Here is a 13,611-nt window from a genome sequence, read left to right on the forward strand (position 1 = left end):
AGTCTGGGGAACAAGGGGATTGTTAAAGGGCCAGAAAAATCCTCATCGCTTCGAAGTGCCCTCGCTGCTTGGAGGAAAATGGAAAGGAGACGAGGCAGAATACAACTCCAAGGCATTCTACCCCTAACCAAGCTATGTGGGAAACAAGGCATTGCATCCTGGAGTGTATCTCTCTGTGTGTCCATCATAAATACTGATGATGTTTATATTACTGAATTTTTTTTCTTGGCTATGGCTTTCATGGTCCTGGACACTTCAGCTCAAGAGATAAACAGTCAAAACAAGCAGGAAAATTAATGGGACAGCACTGAGAACAGGAAACTTCTCCTGGGTAACATATGGATGTTATTCAGTGTGCAGAAATTCCCCTTCATCAATATGTGCTCTATATGTAAGGTGATACAGACAGGGGGTTGTATAATGGACCCCATCTACCAAGCACTCTTAAATTATGTTCCCTGTACCAGCCTGATCCTCTGCATCTAAACAGAGGATTTAAGTGTAAAGAGCAGACAAGATTACTGATGTGTTTAATTCCCCCCTGCCCCCCATTCAGGAAAATGATGTGAGACAGAACTTGATGAGATCTAGCCTGGATACTAGTGCTTCTGCTGGACTCTGTTATGCCTTTCTTTCTTGCTGGGAAGTCTTTCCCTGTCTCTTGGCTTGGGCAGCTTGGCAGGGGAGCTGTGCAGATGTGTGCTGAGATTCCCAGCTTTGCACTCCCTAGACTACTGCAGCCCAAAGGCTTGGCCCTCACATAATATAACAGAAAAGTCAGAACGACTGCAAACACGCCTGTAGATGTGAAAGTGAGGCTGGATTCTTGCTGGCCTGATGAAGAAAAAGGGTACTGGTCCTGGTCTGGCAGTGCAGAGAGCTGTGCAGAAGGCAGGGTGTTCTGGCTTGGAGAGATGAAGTAGGCAGTGAGGAAGGGGCATGAAGTACCATCAGAGAGAAACCATGAAGGTTGGTTTGCCCCGCAGAAATCTCACCTCAAATTCAGGATTGAGCTTAGTTAATCACTATTGGAAAATCATCCACTTACTTTGCTTGGTGACCTACAAATATGTGACAGGCTAGTTCAGCACCCTTTTGAGAAAAGTCTGGTGGTGGTTATTGCTGCCTTCAAGGGATATTGTGGGGCTGAGATCACATGGGCAATTACTGAGCTTGGGCAGTGGAAGTTTTGCCTTCGGTTTTGATTGCGTCAGTTAAAGAGGATTTCTCTGTTAATTCACAGCGATGGCTATGTGGGAAAGATGCTATGTAGGCACTAATGTGACCTTGCAGTGCTTGTAGGCTCATCTAGATTGTTGGCAGAAGAGGAAAATGTATTTGCTTTTAAGCCCAGTGATCTCTAAACTCATAAGCAAGAAAGCATGACACAGGCTTTACCTATTGCACATCTCGGGGAGTCCAATACTGCAGCTCTTGAGCTGGGACCCTCCTTGTCTAATGAACTTCCCAAAAGCTGGGGACACGCAGCTGGAGCCACTCATCTTAATTCTCTCTGGGACCCCAGAGGGTGCAGGACCTCTCATATCTTACATGCCCTCAGCAGGGATGAATAACAATTTTTGTATTGCAACCTCCTCGCCTGACTGCCATTTACAAAAATGCCCATCAGTACTACTGCTGCTTCTTCCCTTGGCCTGCTCCCCCCCAGCAATTTTTTCTGCCTCCCTGCATTAAGATATCTCCCTTCTGGAGTGCAGTTACCTCTGGGAAAGTCCATACTGCGAAGACTTTCTTCCTGTGGGTTGTGCATGGAAGCTCTTTTTGCAACTCTCAGAAATAAGTTAATTCTGTAGGGGCTGTTCTCACCAAGGTGAAAGTGATGCTTTTCAGAAGAATGAGTTAGCCTTGGTGCTCCAGGCACATTGCAAGGTACTGGCTTTGTGCAGTGTTCAGGAAGGCGTGCTGTATTTGCTGCAATATGGCTGTTTCTCAGCACCCTGAGTTCCATGCAGTGGTGCCTTTGTTTGGCCAGCTGCTGCTGGTGTGTTTCAAGCCCTCCTTTTGTTTAGGGTTTTGTTTGTTTGGTTTTGTTGTTACTGTTGCTTTTTGTTTTGGTTTGTGGTTTTTTGGTTGTTGTTTGGGTTTTTGTTGTTGTTGTTTTGGTTGGTTGGTTTTGTTTCTCCCATCTTTTGTGTGGAGTCAGTATTTTGAAAGGCTCATCTTTACAATTTTGCTTTTCATTGAGGAGGAGTAATGTGCTGGAAATGTCACCAGCTGGACAGCTATCAGTCTAACCACTGGAAGAGAGGGGGCTGCAGGAGCCAAGGACATCCAGGACCCCACCTGGAGTACTGCATCCAGTTCTGGAGCTCCTATTACAAGAGGGATATGGACGTGCTGGAACATGTCCAGAGAAGGGCCACGAGGATGATCAGAGGGCTGGAGCACCTCTCCTATGAGGACAGACTGAAGGAGTTGGGGCTGTGCAGTCTGGAAAAAAGAAGGCTCTGAGGTGACCTAATTGTGGCCTTCCAGGATCTGAAGGGGGCCTACAAGAAGGCTGGGGAGGGACATCTCAGGTAGTGATAGGACTAGGGGGAATGGAATGAAGCTGGAGGTGGGGAGATTCAGGCTGGATGTGAGGAGGAAATTCTTCCCCATGAGAGTGGTGAAGCCCTGGAATGGGTTGTCCAGGGAGGTGGTTGGGGCCCCATCCCTGGAGGTGTTTAAGCCCAGACTGGATGAGGCTCTGGCCAGCCTGATCTAGTGTGGGGTGTCCCTGCCCATGGCAGGGGGGTTGGAACGAGATAATCCTTGTGGTCCCTTCCAACCCTGACTGATTCTACGATTCTGTGATCAGCTCCCCAGACACCTCACCCTAGCAACTATTGCAGACAGTGAAGGACTGTCTCCTGCAGCATGAGCTAACTGGTCCTTAAATGATACACCAACAAAGACTGGTTTCTCAGGCTGTAATACTTCATCATCTTGAGGATCCTATACATGTTCTTCATTGTTACTCAAAACTGGATCACTGTATCTTCACTTGCACTATAGTTAAAGTTCTACCATCTACCTACACTCCTGCCATAACACCCTGTGGGAAGCTTTCTTTGAGGCCAGACCATCATGACAGTGCTGAAGCCCTAAGGCATTCTGGTTTAGAGCTGCCTAGATAGCAGGGTTGTGCTGGCTTATTCCTGAATCTTGGTCTTTCCTAGCTGAAGAACCTGATGTCACACTACCAGCATCAGCTTTGCTGATGTTTGCCACTTGAGGACTGAGATAAAATGCTGATTTTTCAGGACTTCCTACATTTTTTTGTGCAAGATCTTGCTTTACAGACACTAGCTGCCATCAGTCCAATGCAGGCTATGTTGAGTTGCTTCTGTTCAAGAGTGGAGGAGATGGGGCTAGGGGAAGGTCTACAATTTGCAGGCAATGAAAATAGTACAGATGAAGAAAATGAGGATGTGGCTCCCCAGCTGGTTGCATTAAACTCAAGACCATAGCCATAGCTGGATCTTTTAGTCTCCTCACACCACTCTAAACTGATACTGCACGTGAAATGTTCTTCTGTGATGGCAAATTTCCCTTTCTTGTAGGGTCTCCAATGAGTGCTGATATTTTCAGGCTTTCTGAGAAATCAGTGCAAAGATTGACTCTGAGATGTTTAGAGGTCATAAGTGGATGTCCCTCTTCTCCAGCTAGCTCCATTGCTGTCTGTGGTATGTAGCGTGGGATTAGAACTCCTGGTGAGGGGCTGAGCTGCTAGGTACCATGACCTTTGCAAAGGTGCTGATCAACTTGTATTGCAGGTGGGAAGATCTGCTACCCTTCTAGACTGCAGGAACCCTTGCATACAAGCTTGTTGTGGCTATGGATTGAGTGATGGATTAACCTACAAACTTCTGAACAGTTTACATCAGAATTCCTGATTATATTCCTAAATAACTGTGCAGTTCATTTTGTTCTTCTCATTGCTTTTTCCTGACATCAGCTGTGCATTTTTCAAGCCCACCAAGAATATGTCTGCCTGACATTGCTCCCTTATGCAAGAAGGGAGCTTGATTATGACAAAAGGAGAAACCTACCCTTCCCCCCAAATGAGGCAACAATACTGAAAAATCTCCATTACAGTGGGAAAGAAAAAAACCACAACAACCCTGGGGTGGCCAAAAGGGATTTAACAAAAAAGCAACTAGATAAATAGTTCAAATTGTGGAGAACTCTTCATAGTTGTTCCCTCTGCTAGCTGGATTAAAGATTCCCAGCTCTCTCTTGCTTTCTTACAAACACTGATGCAGTGGACGTTGGTTATATCATGTCTGATGAATTTGATGATAGTTTCATAGTTTCATTCAGGGTTGGAAGGGACCACAAGGATCATCTAGTTCCAACCCCCCTGCCATGGGCAGGGACATCCCACACTAGATCAGGCTGGACAGAGCCTCATCCAGCCTGCTCTTAAACACCCCCAGGGACGGGGCCTCGACCACCTCCCTGGACAACCCATTCCAGGGTCTCACCACTCTCATGGTGAAGAACCTCCTCCTCACATCCAGCCTGAATCTCCCCACCTCCAGCTTCATTCCATTCCCCCTAGTCCTATCACTACCTGAGATCCTGAGAAGTCCTTCCCCAGCCTTCCTGTAGGCCCCTTTCAGATACTGGAAGGCGACAATTAGGTCACCTGGGAGCCTTCTCTTCTGCAGACTGAACAGCCCCAACTCCTTCAGTCTGTCCTCACAGGAGAGGTGCTCCAGCCCTCTGATCATCCTTGTGGCCCTTCTCTGGACACGTTCCAGCACCTCCACATCCCTCTTGTAATAGGGGCTCCAGAACTGGACACAGTACTCCAGGTGGGGTCTCACCAGGGCTGAGTATGGCTTTGCATATTTCTCTTCAGCAAGAGAGCATTCAGCAAAATATTTGGTGTCTTTCATCCTCCTGCCAGTGTCTTGGAAACACCCAAGTTTTTAAAAGTGCTCTTATGTACAAAATTTTCCTTGTAGTGAGGCTGGAGCACAAACTGCCTTTAGAAGAGGTTACAGCAGAGGGCAAGGAAACAGGAGCTCTGCAGTAAGAGAAAGCAGTCTCTTCTCTTCCCTTCACAGTCTCAAGCTGCGCCAGGGGAGGTTTAGGCTGGATGTTAGGAAGAAGTTCTTCACAGAAAGAGTGATTGGCCAACCTGTCACCCAACACCTCATGACTACTAAACCATGGCACCAAGTGCCACGTCCAATCCCTTTTTGAACACCTCCAGGGATGGTGACTCCACCACCTCCCTGGGAAGCACATTCCAACAGCTAACAACTCTCTCTGTGAGGAATTTTCTCCTCACCTCGAGCCTAAACTTCCCCTGGTGCAGCTTGAGACTGTGTCCTCTTGTTCTGGTGCTGGTTGCCTGGGAGAAGAGACCCAGCCCTGCCTGGCTACAACCTCCTTTCAGGTAGTTGTAGAGAGCAATAAGGTCTCCCCTGAGCCTCCTCTTCTCTAGGCTAAACAATCCCAGCTCCCTCAGCCTCCCTTCATAGGGCTTGTGCTCGAGGCCTCTCACCAAATGCAGTGGTGTGGCAAAAAATGGGTATAGGGAAACCAGGAAAAGCAAAGTCTCTGCTGGCTTATAGATGATCTGAGGGACAGTGATTGAAATGTTGTGAAGCTCATAATCAAAATGTATTTCTTTTAAGTTGGAGATGGGTTGACTAATTCTGGTAAAATAAGACTGGATCAAACCTTCAGCCAAAGCTCAGATTAAGTAGTTTGTGAGTAGTCTGCTTTTCTTGACATGTTTTTGAAGTCTGCAGTCATAGCTTCCACTGGGAAGGCTTGCTTGCTGAACTGCTTACTAAGAGCTACTTCTGAGACAGGCTTCTTGCATGTTTTGTGTTTCCCCATGAGTGCATGCACTAAGGCAGAGGAGAGGCAATACTGGTTTCTCAGTTCAAACTGTTTTCCAGGAAGACACTTTTCCTGGGTGTAGACCATGAGTTTGAAGGTAGATAAGGCACTTTCTTTAGACCCAAGGGTTTATCTGTATTAACCGAAAATGAAGAAATGAGAAACCCCCTAAATCCTATCTGTTACACAGTGGTGAGCAGCTGCTAATGCCTTTCAGCCAGGAATACACACCAGCATGCTCATGTTGGGAAGCTCAGTCTCTCTGGTGTTTACTTTCCAGCACCTCCCCAGCACTGCCAACCGCTGTCCTCTTCCTGGGATGGAAGTAGGTCTGGCTGTGCTGGCATGTCCAGAAACCTGGTTTGCTTGGTTGTCTGGCTCCAGCTGCAGTGATCAAGCCTAGGACTGCTTGACAAATGCTCCCAGGCCCTCTTGGCCACTTGAATTGCAGATCGATTTCCGTGTTTCTCGACCCCTCTTTTTGCCACTTCTGCATTTCCCTTTCTTTTTCTCAATTGAGAAGGACAACCTGCATCTAACAACTTTTTCTTCATTTGTCCTGGTTTTGCCACATCCATACTTGGATTTTTTATTTCTGATACTGCTAGCAAAGTCATCTCAACCTCATGTGCTCTTAAGACTGGGGTTGCCACGCACACCGGCTTGGCAAGGTCCCATTTCCCAGCATGTCCCTAGTGCTCCACTCCAGCTAGCTGTGTTGTTTGGCTGCTGCTCTCGTATGTCCCCCTTAACCAGCCATGGGGTCCAGGATCCAGCCAGCCCTTACACCACCACCTACAGCTTTAGCCAGCTTCTCACAATGTTCTCTCTCAGATCCAGCTTTCTGTATGTCACATAGACTCTCGTGTCTGTTAGCTTCCACACCCTTCCCAGGTAGCTCAACCTCAGGCAAGGCTCCAGGTGACAGCCTGGTGGCTGCAGTGCTATCCATGCTCCAGGCTGCCACATTATTATTTGCTTGTAAATTATCTATATGAAGACTCAATGTATTTATTTGACAGTGTAAATCTAAGTAATTTTTGTGAAGTCTTGCCTTTTTGGAGAAATATTTAAGGAAGTCAAGGCAGAGGTCAGCTCTGAGACGTCCTAAGTTCAGCTTTCCAGCTGACACCAAACCCCATGCCCATTTAATAACAAAGCAGACTCAAAGAAGGTGGTCGAGAAATGTTTGTGGATGTCCTTACATGTTCCTTGGCAAGTCTGCAGTATCACCTCTAGTACCCCAGGAGTGGTGAAGCGATTCAGCTTGGTTGTTTCTTTCACACATTCAAGAATGTGTGAGGTGTCATTTTGGATCTGCTAAGCAATGCTGGATGTCTGCCCAAACCAAATTGCTGGCTGTGGGAACAGTTGAAGGCCTTATGTGAGAGCTTTGGGGGAGAGGAGGTGAAAGGAACCAATGGCAAAAGGGGAAAGCACTTCTGAGATGCTCTCTGTGTCTCCGTCCTTTCTTTGGCACTCCAGTTCGCATCTCTGCTGAGTGCCAGTGGAACTTGTTCCTCTTGACCAGCCGAGAGTAGGGTGTTGTCTTCACTCAGGAGTGCCAGCTGAGATAAAGCCACTTGCAGCTGTGCTGCTCACTCCCAAGAAAGGGCCACACCGCTGTTGAGGGATGGAGCCCTGCTGGGGTAAAGCCCTGTGCAAGGCAGCTGCCATGGTTCAGCAGCTACCACAGCTATGCTCTCACCTTCCTGCCACCCACCTGCTCGACTCCAGCTCTTGCCAGCAGCAGCAGATGCCTGCCTGGGCTCTGTGTGTGCAGGAGACTGGCACATCTGGGTTAAAGATCTTTTACAAGACTGACTCTCACAGGTTGTGGGCATTAGCACCATAACAGTTTTTAACAATCATGGAATCATTTAGATAGGAAAAGTCCTTTAAGATCTTAAGCCTCAAGCTGTGACTGGATAGGTTTAGACTGGACATTAGGAAAATCTTTTTTTTTCATGGAAAGAGTGGTCAGGCATTGGAATGTGCTGCCCAGGGAGGTGGTTGAGTCACCAACCCTGGGTGTGTTTAAAGGTTGTTTAGATGTGGTGCCTGGGGATGTGGTGCCTGGGGATATGGTGTAGGGATGAATTTTGTTATCAGTTTGACTTGGTGATCCTGAGCTTCTCCTCCAACCTGAATGTTTTTGTGATTCTCTCCAGGCTGCTGTTTTTCACCTTTAGAATGAAGTGAAACTATTACAGTTGTGAGCACCCATCAGGTTTGCATCTGTTCAGAGGCTACAAATAGGACTGCAACAGCATCAGTGGTTAATCTTCACCTTGCAGCCTAAACTTCTGCAAGTAAGTATATAAGTAAGAATAATGTAATTTGCATCACCTACATAAAAAAGCCAGATAAATGTAATTTCTTTTTTAGAGAAGTAGATTATGTTTAGAGACAGTGGGAGACACTGAAACATCTGAGAACACCTACTAACAGAAATACACAGAAACCTCTGTTTAACCACACCAAAGAGTCCCAGTTCCTCCATATTTTGGGTACCTTTGTCTTTTTTTGCAGATATGAAAGGTGAAGTATTTGGCTAGTTCTCAACTGAGATTGCACACCCAGGATTTCACCCAGCTTCTATGCTCCAGTTATGCACACAGCTTTACCTGCTTGGCCAATAAAAGCACTGGTGGAGCATGTGGCCCTAGTGCTAATGCTTGGCCTCAAAAATTTGAGTGGTTACTTGTTAGTGGACACACTCTGGTTCTGGGATGGCTGCAGAAAGACTGTCTGAAAATGCTGTTATGAAAAATGTAGGAGGGTAAATCCTTTAACAGTATGTACATACAGAGGTGCTGCTCTATTCTGCTCTACCAACTAGCTACATTTTCTGAATCAGAGAAAACATCTGGTTGGAAGAGACTTCAGAGTTTATCCGGTCCAACCCTTGACCCAGCACTGAAGGGTTAGCACTAAACCATGGCCCTAAGCACCAGGTCCACATGATGCTTAAACACCTCCAGGGATGGTGACTCCGCCAGTGCCCTGGGCAGACCATTCCAATGTTTGATAACCCTCTCTGTGAAGAAATATTTCCTAATATCCAGCCTGAACCTCCCTTGGTGCAGCTTGAAACCATGTCCTCTAGTCCTGGAGGAAGAAGAGAAGAGACTGCCCCCTCACTCCAACCTCCCTTCAGGTAGTTGTAGAAAGTGATGAGGTGTCCCCTCAGCCTCCTCTTCTCCAGACTGAACAACCCCAGCTCCCTCACATGCTCTGCATAGACCATGTGTTCCAGGCCCTTCATGAGCCTTGTTGCCCTTCTCTGAACATGCCGCAGCACCTCAATATCCATCTTGTGGTGAGTGGCCCAGAACTGAACACAATACTTGAGGTGTGACTTCACCAGTGCTGAGTACAGCGGGATGATCACCTCCCTGTGTCTGCTGGCCACAGTGTTTCTAATACAAACCAGGATGCCACTGGCTTTCTTGGCCAACTGAGCACACCGCTGACTCATATTCACTTGACTGTCAACCAGTAGCCCCAGGTCTCTCTCTGAGTCATGGCTTTCCAACCACACATCCCAAAGTCTGTAGGTTACCATGGGGCGGTTGTGACCCAGGTGGAGGACCTGGCACTTGGCCTTGTTAAACTTTATACAATTAGCCTTTGTCCATCAGTCTAACCTGTCCAGACCCTGTTGTAAAACTTCCCTACCCTCTAGCAGATTGACACAGCCACCCAGCTTGGGGTCATCTGTGAACTTAGAAAGAGAATCAACCTTTTGATGCATATTGTCTGATAAGGTATCTCCAGCTTTAGCTCATGGTCAGGAGGCATTGCTAGAGCAGACAAAATAGAGATCTGGCTTGGCTTGTACTAACAGTCCTGAGACAGGCCCACAGGTACCTGTACCAGTGATGTCCTCTCTGTGTTTTGGAGGCCAGAAGGTAGTTACAGGTTGATTCGGCCATCAGAGGTGATCCTGCTGCTAGTAAAGAAGGGTGTTGCATATATAAGTGGGAAATGGCTGTCTCTTGCTGCACACAGTGCAGGGCAGTGAGGAACTGACATACTGGGGACCTGTCAGGTAAACAAACTCTTTCTGTGGTTCAAAGGTGCAGAGATAACTGGTATACAAATACAACTCATGACCAAAACATCAGTTTAACAAATAGAAAGCACTAAGAAGCTTTGTTCCAGGCTGGGAGTGAACAGGCTCATGCTTTGGAGAGGATCTGCATGGCCAAGAGGCAACTCAGGATCTTTACAGGAGTGGGGCAGGTCCTGTGCCACTAGTCAGTCCCTGCACCCACTTGGTTGTTGTCACCATCATTTATTTGCCCTTTCTCCAACAAGCAGCTAAGTGGAAGTGAGGCTTCTTTGACTTCGGTGAAGTGGCATGGGAATGTATTCCTCCTGTAACCCAGGACCATTTCTGCACACCTTCACGGTCTGTGTGAGTCAGGAAGAGGCTGTGTAATGAGCACGTTTCAGGAGATCTGCAAGTTCTGAGCAGACCATAGGTATGCCCCAAGGAAATCTTCTCTTGAAGTCAAGTTACATGTGCTGTGAGGACTCTTGTTTTCTCAATAGGGGTGGGAGCAGCCTTTGGCACAGCCGTCATATCCACGAAGCTCTCTTGCATCCACCTTTAGTGCTGTTGTCTGCATGTTTGGAGGCATTTCTATACACACGGAGGAAGGGTACTTGTACACAAACATATGTATATATGTGTATCTCACTTATGTGGCTGTGTTTCTTTGAACTGATCCAGTATCCCACGAAATTGAAGGAGAGATGTTAAAGCCTGCTCTAGGAGTACCAATTTGAATGAGCATGTCCTTGTTTTGAAGCAGACTACTCTTCTCAGCTGATATATTTCTTTTCCTAGTAAGAAAACACTGCATATGCTTTACCTCTCTGAAGTCTTTACTTGCAATGCAAGCAACACATCTCTGTCAGTGATTTATACAGCCTCAGCACCTGAAGAAGCAAATAGCAAGCAGTGGGTCATGATGGTGCTCAGCACTCTGCTGGAAAATCTACTGGATTAGCCCCATATGCTTGTGGTCTCTCTTCCTGCTCTCTCTTTATCCCCAGTGTGTATTACACTTGCCCCAGCTTTGCAGAGATAATTTGCACTCTCCTAGTTCATTAGCTGCTACCCCCTCCTGTCCATGGGCCAAAAAAAAAAAAGCCCTTACTGTTCAAAAGAACACATGCAGCAGTCATTAATGCTGACCCTAATTGTGCCAATTCAAACCTCTCAATAGCTCTAATTAAAACCTCTCTTGTGCAGGGCACTGAACAGTAAAAAACCTGTCACCCTGAACAATCAAATCATGGAGCTAAGAAATTTTTTTCCCCCTATTGTGTTCAAATGTTGTTGCTGCTGCTGCAAGGGTCATCTGAAGGGATTAAGTATGGGGCTTTTGTAGGCTGCAGAGTCAGGGGAGGAATATCTAAACCCAACCAATATGTTTTGGTCACAGTTTGAAATCAGAAGACCCCAACTCTTTTTCCAGGTCTCCTTTCATCCCCTTTACCCACCCCCATGCAGCAAGCAACACCTGCAAAGTAGACAGGCTCTTGGTTATGAGACACATGGACACCACAAGTCAACTTAAACATCTGCAAAGAAGGGGGTGAGGGGGAAACCCAGGCGTTCCTATCCCTACAACCTCATTTCTCAGGGTCCCTGACTAAACTTTCCTGTGCGCCATAAATAACTCTGCAATTACATTAATTGGTTGCATATTTGTTGACACAGAGGTAGAAAAGGGTAGGTTATGGTGGGAGGATTTTTGCTTTCAGCGCAATTTTATACTACTTTCTTCAGATGTCCCTTAATCCACGCTCTCCCCTCCCCCATTATTTAGGATTCACATGTCTTCCAGAATAATTTTATAAGCCTGTGGGTGGGAGGCGGGGGGAAGAAAGCATTAAAATTCATTTGATGGCACCCATGCATACACATCTGTTCCACTGTGTTTCCCCAGTAAGGTCTATCAATCAAAAGGAAAAGGTTGATATGTATCACAGTGGGATATTTCAAAGACCTGGTTGCAGGCAGTTGTGTGCTGGAAGGTTTCTTTCTGTGACAGGGGTCAGAAGAAGGAAGTGTCATGCACGCACACCTGCATTTTTTTGTGCCTTTGCCATTTGCTAAAGAAGGTAACAAAACTAACAGAGTAACAACATTAGCTACCAACATTCCAGTCTCGGTGTCTTTTGCTCTGTTTGTTGTCGAATGTGTTCTGAAGCCCAAGTCTGGGATCGAATGTCAGAGCCTGAAAATGCTGCAAGGGCTTTTGTATCTGTGATTCTAGTTCAGGCGCACATGCTAATTACCATACGTGGCTCTGAGTTCAGACTACCATTTCAGGGTACTTGACTGAATCTTTCCTTCCACTGCCTCCTTGGCTTGCTTTCTTTTGCCGGCAGTAATCAGAACTGCAGTGAGAAAGTTCATGGCATGCTGTGTTTCATCTTTCCTCCTTTCATCTCTCCTGAGCTGCTGTCCCAACCGAGGCCTAGGGAGTAGGATGATACCCGTAGAGCCCTGGCAGCCTGCCTCTTCAAACACCCTGAGCACTTTCTGTCAGAAACCACCTTCGTTGTTTCTTGTTCCGACGGCTGGGCTGTGCCGTGCACTGTTACAACATTGCCTTGTCTCAGCAGTGAAGCCGTTTCATTTAGTGATGGGCAAACCAGCCCACAGTTAGAGGACAGGTTGACTCAGCCTGTAAGTATTTAGCCTCGGTTAGCGACTAGGCACAAAATCTTGATGTAGAAACGTATAAACACATGTTCTTTATGTAGAGAAGCGAGGGGACAAAGCTTAAAGGATGTTTTTGAAGCACTTTGGGGATGAGCAGTCTCTTGCTGTGCAAACCCCCAGCAAACTCGGCCATTTGAGCAGGTATGCTTGGGATAAGGTTGATTTTCACCTGCTGGCCTTGGACCCTGGGAATCCAAGGGGCAGAAGTGCCCCGTGCTTTTCGGAATGTGGGGATGCTGCACCGTGGTGTGTGACAGTGCTGACCTGCTCCTGCCTTTGTGTCACCTCTGAGTGGTGTTGCAACGCTCTCCCGTTTTTGACGGGGATGTGCTGTTACAATGGAGTGGAGAGGAATAGGCGACACTACTATACGGCATTCAAACAAATGCTTTTCAGAGCAAGGTCTCTGCAGCAGAAGCACTGGGGAGAAGGAACCGGAGCTCTTTGACGATTTCGCACTCTGTCAGGGGCTGTGGCAGATAGCACAACATTCACATGAGGCTTTTATACTTCTTGACACTTTCTCAAGAGGGCAAAATAGGAATAGAGAGATCTTTTTACCAGCTCCAGGTCCTTTTAGCAAGTCAACAGGCAAGCTCAGAACAAACCTTGGGACCCCAGTATCATCTCTGTCCTCTGGAAAGCACCACCTCCTTTCCTGATCTGCTTCTTGCCTGTCTTCATACAGGAAGTGATGTGTTTCTGCTGATCTGTGAGCTGAGGGTAGGGGATTTCTGTAAAACACACTCTGAAGTACATTCCCATCACTTTGTGTACAGATCTCCCACGGTCTCCATCTGCCCTTCCATCCTCATTCCTTGCCCCCGTTTTCTAGGCAGCAATGCTGTAGCCTATCCTCTTGACTAAGCTGTTACACTTTAATTTTCAACAGGCCCCTATTGCTCTTGCACCTTGTGTGTGGTCTTTGAAGGTTATGTGGCTCAGGCAGCTGGGAATAGTGAGTGGGTGGGCAATTTAAAACAGAAAAGACTCTGTAT

The 13,611-nt window shown here is 46.9% G+C and overlaps 1 protein-coding gene across 5 annotated transcripts in view; it reads left to right on the forward strand.

The window, feature by feature from the left end:
* SMOC1 (SPARC related modular calcium binding 1) overlaps positions 1-13,611 on the forward strand; it is a 184,094-nt gene that overhangs the window by 12,332 nt on the left and 158,151 nt on the right. For 4 of the 5 annotated variants that reach the window (XM_068162116.1, XM_068162117.1, XM_068162115.1 and 1 more), the window contains one exon: positions 8,037-8,177. The gene's annotated coding sequence lies outside the window, so the exon portion shown is untranslated. Of the gene's footprint in view, positions 1-8,036; positions 8,178-10,191; positions 10,356-13,611 lie in introns of all 5 variants that reach the window. The other variant, XM_068162118.1, reaches the window with a different exon arrangement.

The sequence above is a fragment of the Melanerpes formicivorus genome, unplaced genomic scaffold (assembly GCF_026170545.1).
Source record: "Melanerpes formicivorus ecotype bairdi unplaced genomic scaffold, bMelFor1.0.p_v2 SCAF_62, whole genome shotgun sequence".
NCBI lineage: Eukaryota > Metazoa > Chordata > Aves > Piciformes > Picidae > Melanerpes > Melanerpes formicivorus.